Source organism: Melanerpes formicivorus, unplaced genomic scaffold, assembly GCF_026170545.1.
Source record: "Melanerpes formicivorus ecotype bairdi unplaced genomic scaffold, bMelFor1.0.p_v2 SCAF_2683, whole genome shotgun sequence".
In the NCBI taxonomy this organism is placed as follows: domain Eukaryota; kingdom Metazoa; phylum Chordata; class Aves; order Piciformes; family Picidae; genus Melanerpes; species Melanerpes formicivorus.
Window position 1 is genome coordinate 3,927 of NW_027145034.1, and position 6,074 is coordinate 10,000.

Genomic DNA, 6,074 nt, shown 5'->3' on the forward strand with positions numbered 1-6,074 from the left:
TCTGTATGGACTTCAAAGAGAAAGGCAATTCCAGTCCAAAAACAACTCTGCTCTCCTGATAGAGCAGGACTTCCTCCGAAGGAGGCAAAGCTTGTCTGGGCAAGGACTTCCTTGAAGCTTAGTCTGAGACAGCCATGACACCTAAAGTCTCTAAGGGCTACAGTTAACGTCAACACACTTGGCGTCAAGTACAAGGTGTAAATCTTTCCATCTGCCTTCTCTAACAAGAGCACAAAATAACATGCACATTTAAAGAAAGAAAAAACAGTCTCACATATTTTACTGCCCACGTATATCCAACTGAAACACACAAGCACTCTGGCAATAATGGTGATAGAAATTCAGTGAATCCAGAGGGGCTGCAGCTCAGGGTCAGGCAGTGCTTCATGGGTGCACAGCCACACAACTGGCATCCTGAGACACCTTCACAGATGGCAGGGGAAACCTCCTGCCCTGAGAAGCCCTTACATATTGGCCCGACTTCCCTTCCTGAGCCATGACAGAGTGTCTAAGTTCACTAGCCAAGCTCAAAACAGTTATGTGTTTGGAGGAATCAGTCATCTTGAATCTTAGCATAGCTTTATCACATTCTAAACCCCCTAAAAATTATCCTTCTATTCTCCTCTCTCATCATCATTAGTTTGGGTGATAGGATTGACTACTTGGGCAAATAAAGGTGACAAATCAGGCCTAGAAGTAATGGACCTCCTCTGCTGTATTCCTGGTGATCACCTCTCAGGATTCAGAATGGGATTTGCACTGAGTATGCTCCAAAGAGAAGAGAAGCTAAGCTAAGCTAAGCAAGCAAAACCCCAACATTAAACCAAACCACCAATACCCCATTCCCTCACACCCACCCTCTAGTCTGCAGTGCTTTAATCAAGACATGGAGTTACACAGGGTCCTTTATAGAGAATAAATCAGCCACATTTTGTAGCTTCCAGGAAAGCAGATCCATAGTGTGACAACAAGGAGATGGATACTGGTCACTCAGAGTCCTACACCCTGGGTCACCAGCTCTCCATCCTGCAGCATGTTCTTGGCTCTGCTGCTCTGGTGCATGAATATAACCCCAGCTGAGATGAAAGAACAGGCCAATTAAGTTGATCCAATCGCTTCTCCCATCCTCTTGAGTAGGGGCAGTGATAAAATTGCTTAGTATGCAACTAAATAGAAGTAATCGTCTTTTATTATTTGAAACTTACCGTTGGGAAAGAAAATAAAAGCAAAGCAAACACAGAAGGTATTTCACTGCCATGGCCAGTTGAGCTGAAGGCCATGCATGCTTTCACTGGTTTGGTATGTTCTGAAGGAGGAAGAGGTTTACAAGTTTGTCCCCCTCACCGTGTGACCCAGTACAGGCTGCTCCACCCTGCCTCGCAACAAACAGCACGGAGCCTGCCAAGCCTACTGCTGAATTTCCCTCCTCATCTGCTCTGGGACCAAGAGCACAGCACAGCTACCCCATTTCTCTCCTCTACGAGGTTGTCAGCTCCATGATAAAATGTTTGGGGGATTGGTTTATTTTTTAATTCTGGGTTTTTTTGTTGGTTTTGGTTTTTTTTTTAAATCTTCTGTATTTTGAGTTACTTTCCTTTCTTTGTTAGGGGAGGTATAAATCTAGTCTTAACAGTTTATTCCTCAAGCATGAGGGACTACCAGATAAAGTAACACAAACTAAGGAACGTAGGCCAAGTATCTGTCCCAATAGTCAAAGTGAGTTTCACCATGGACTGCAAAGGGACTCAGACTTGGCCCAATTTCTGCAGATATGGAAAACATTAGTGGAGCTTTAGAACATGCCTGGAGCTCTGTCCTAACCTCTGCTGAACAGCTATAGAAAAAATGTAGGGAACATAAATTTCTCCTCTGCTCATGATCCAGGGCAAGGGACTTGTCCAATGAACAATCTGTGACAGCACATTTTGAAGGTGCCATAGGTTTTCCAAGCTATCAGAAGATATAAAATGTTTGGAACCCCCAGTAGCAGTTATAGCCCATAGGGAAAGGTGGGCTTCTCATAGAGGAACACAACACATTCCATAAGGGGCTGCAGCCAAGACAGTTCTGATGGGAGCTGACAAGGGAGAAGAAACATTAGGCTGTGCTTTTGTTCTGTACTCCCAGGCAGGTTTAGCTTGTACTTCATAATTACCAGAGGCAACTTATTCTCTTATTGTCATCACAGAAGCTAAATAAAGAGAAAGGTCATTTTAAAAGTCCAGACTTCTGCACATTGCAAAAGTCTGGCTTTGATATTCTGCTGTGTATGAGCAGTAGAGCTTCTTTGCTCCATAGTCTGAGCAGAAATGGACTTGGCAAAGGAAAAAATCTAATCAACTTCATTTGTACTTTGCTTTCTCTCAGAGAAATTGGGAACATATGCCAAATCAAGAAACCACAGAAGTGTCCAGGATCATGGTTTTCATTTTTCTGGAAAAAAAAGAACAGATGGAAGACCAAGTAACCACATTTATTTGTTGTATGTGGCTTTCTATTGTGGGTGTGTAAGAGGTTAAACATTATCTTCCTCCTGGTATTTGCCAGTTCAAGTTTAAGGAGTTTGATGTGGAATTATTCTTACAGAACAGTGCATGAGACTGACAAAACCACCTAACCAATATAAAGAAACCACTACAGAGTGTTTGGGCAGTAACTGAAAGACTTAAAGAAGATGAGAATCATTATGGTACAATGCAGTTTTGCTATGGGAGGGAAGTTAAAATCATTCCATATGGTTTGGTCTTATTTTAGAGAGCGATGCATACAGGCACTGTAATTTCATACACAACAAGTGAGAATAACAATACATTACTTCCTTCTATCCCAGGCTGTTCTGTGTTCTGACTGTTCTGGCATGACCTTTCTGGGGCTGAAATCAAGCAGCTCCCTGATAAGTGTGTGTGAAGGGCTGAGCTATGTTTGATATTCAATGTAAAGATCCAGGCGTGTCAATTTGCCATGGCAAATTTAGAGTGAAAGAATGGATTAGTCATGGCAAAAAAAAGCTAAGTGGAGATGAAACTCAGCAGAAGTTACAGGCTTGTCTTCTAGTGGCTTGGTGAGGGTTGTGTCATTCTATTTATCAGAGAGGGTTTTGCTGGTGGTTGTTTTTCTGTTGTTTTTGGCTTTAAACATGTGGGTAGCTAAGAACGTGATGGATGAGGTAGTGCTGGAACTGAAAGGAGTAGTGACCACCATAAGATTAGTGTCTTTCTGTAAAGATAACAGACATTTATTAATTACATCCATATTGCCTCAAAATTCTACCCAGGGATCAGGATTTCATAACACTTTGTGATGGACGTGGCAAAGACCATCAAAAGCTCATAAATCATGTGCAAGATGAGAGGAGGTGCATGGCTTCAGAGAGATCTGCAGGAGTATTAAGCAGCAGTGACACCAACCCTGTTCTTCAGAAGCCTTTCCGGCAGACCAGAAGTCAATCTGCTCTTCAAAAAGATAGGGTAGCACAGAAAGGGAAAAAGAGAAATAAGAGTTTGAAGGAGAATAATAAAGTACAATGCTTTCAGTACTTCCAGTTCAGAGCATGAATCAGTCAGAAATAACTCCAAATGTATGTGGACAACATAGTCAGTGATTTCCAGCATGGGATCCAGGACATGGCATGGCCTGAGTCCTAGGCAGCCACAATTGTTTTCAATGGATATGAGGGAAGACTTGTTTTCATCTTTCTGGGTGAATTAAATTAAATCTAGCTGAGAATAATTCCTTTACTCTAGGATTCTGCACTACTATTATTTTTTTTTCTGTCATTGGAAGCAAGGTCTGCTTGAAACTGACCTCTGAGGCTGGCCTCTTTGTTCAACCCTACAAGAGCTGAAGGGCTTTAGAGAAAACTGAAGCCACTGAGACATCATGAGAACCCCTAAGCAGTGGACATTTGAAGCTGCCATTACCCTGCCCTATAAAATGGGAGAGAAAATAAAACTAATCTTCAAGAACTTTAAGCTAACAACCTTGTCAAGATGGACTTCATAGAGGGGGGGTGAACATCGCCAGGTGACACGCTAGGGATCATCTAGTTCTCTCCAGGTTGTGTGACATCTCCACACAGTGCCTTGCAGGTTACTCAGGTCATGTAATACATTAGCAGCTGCGCTGCTTCATTTTGTCTGTGTACATACACTTCATTGCACGTGTACATACATGCCATCACCGAGCAATTAAAGCTGCTGAAGATGACAGGCTTCTGAAGATGCCTGTAATAGTTTTAAGCTTTGCTCTGTCATAACTGAAGGAGAAAAACTGGTTTTTAAATGGGGAGCAGTGATAAATAATAAATGTTAACTTTTCAAACAAAATTATTAATTGGTCAGAGGAAGCAATGTTTCTAGGTCTCAGGCACAAAATATTCATGGATTTCTAGGCCAGGAGTGTATTTCTGGAAATGATGGGGCTTTATATCCACCAAAATTCAGCCCAAGTTGTTATTTCAAAGTGTTTTGCCTTCCCCCTGCTTTTTTTTTGCTACTACAAAATGCTACAGGACATAAAAGTCTTGTAAAACAGTTGTGGATGTACAAAATTTGCTAACATTGAGCCACATTCCTGGCTTTATGGATCACCACAACTACCCTGTTTCTACCAAAATGTTTATTTATACTCCTTGGGAAACACTTGTGCCTCCTAATCAAATAAATCCAATACAAATCAATTTCCCTTGCAGATCACAAGAGTGATAGAAGATGTTTCACTTCCAAGCCATCTGAATCCTTATGGCCCTTGCACCAAGATTCATCCATGCTTTGAAGTATTGCTCCTGAGATTTCCAAGAAGATGGCAATCCTATAGATGGGTGTTTAACAGTATCCAACTCCTGGCAGCTTTGTCTGTTGCTGATTGGAAACATTGCTTGCTCTGAATCCCCTTTTTGTGGATATCCTGGAGTAAAGGAAAATCACACCAACAAATATACAGACATTAGACACATGAGCACACACAGAGAGGCTGCTAAGATAACCCTCACACTGTTTTAAGACTGCCCATGTTTTATCTCTCCCATCACTGATACTTTTTCTCACACAGACACGCACCTGAGGATAACTGTTATCTCACTTATCTTTGTTCATGTAGAAATTATCTAGTCTAACCTGGTTATCTAGGTTCCCTCTAGAATCTATGCAGAAAGAAAAGGCAAGAGGGAGGCACATCCAGAGGGCAATTCACTCACCTGAATTAGACACTCAGGATGGGATGAAGCAGCCTATAGAAACGCTCCTTTTTCTCCTTTAGCTGCAGATGGAACATAGACAACCTGCTTGGATAAGATAATTAACTGATAAAGTTAGGCAAGGTGTGAGAACCATGTGTTGGCATACACTACTTTTGGAGACTGCTGTCCTTCACTGGGATTTATAATGCAGGCAGAAGAAACAAATCTTTCCTCAAGACAAAGGAGCAGAGTGGTTGGAATCTTATCTGAGCTCACCTTTTTGCTAGCAAGAAAGTGTTTGGAAAGCATCTCCAGGTTTTCCTGCACTAACATGTTTCCTGCTTCAGGTTAGAACTGTAAGTGGTGAAATAGCACAAGAAAATCAACCTTGGCTCTGCTGCAAAGCAGATTCTGTAAGATTTCATCCCAGGCTGAAAAAGTAAAAGATGTTGGAGTTCTATTCTGGGCAACTGTCCAGATTTTGGAGTGCAGCAAAACAGAGCAGAACACTTGTGAGATTCTTCATGGTCTTCTTCAAAGACTGCCTAGACATTGTTGGAAAGTGCAAACTGGTATAATATATAGTAGACCAGTTACAGTGCAAGATAAGGCACATAGAGAACACAGGGCTCAGTGCATTAACTCTCTGTGTAATTCATGGACTTAGTCATTATTTACTACAGCTCTAAAGAGGCTACCAACAGCCCCCTCAGGAGTTAGCACTCGCTCAGCACTCGTAGCAGCAGCATTCATCCAGTTAAAGCCCATCCAGTTAAAGCCCAATATACCTCTCACAGAAAATGAAGCAGTGTTATGGAGATGGAGAGCTGCTTAATATGTGGCCCCATGCTGCAAACTATTCAAACACTTTCCAGAGAAAGGATTGCTCCTTTCCTCC

At 41.9% G+C, this 6,074-nt stretch overlaps 1 long non-coding RNA gene across 1 annotated transcript in view; it reads right to left on the bottom strand.

The window, feature by feature from the left end:
- Nucleotides 1–3,238: 3,238 nt before the first annotated feature.
- The window catches only part of LOC137461607 (uncharacterized), a 5,204-nt gene continuing 2,368 nt past the window's right edge, over nucleotides 3,239–6,074 (bottom strand). The window contains exons 2-3 of the long non-coding RNA XR_010993432.1: nucleotides 5,195–5,278; nucleotides 3,239–4,905 (exon numbers count right to left, since the gene is read on the bottom strand). This is a non-coding gene — a long non-coding RNA (uncharacterized lncRNA). The remainder of the gene's footprint in view (nucleotides 4,906–5,194; nucleotides 5,279–6,074) is intronic.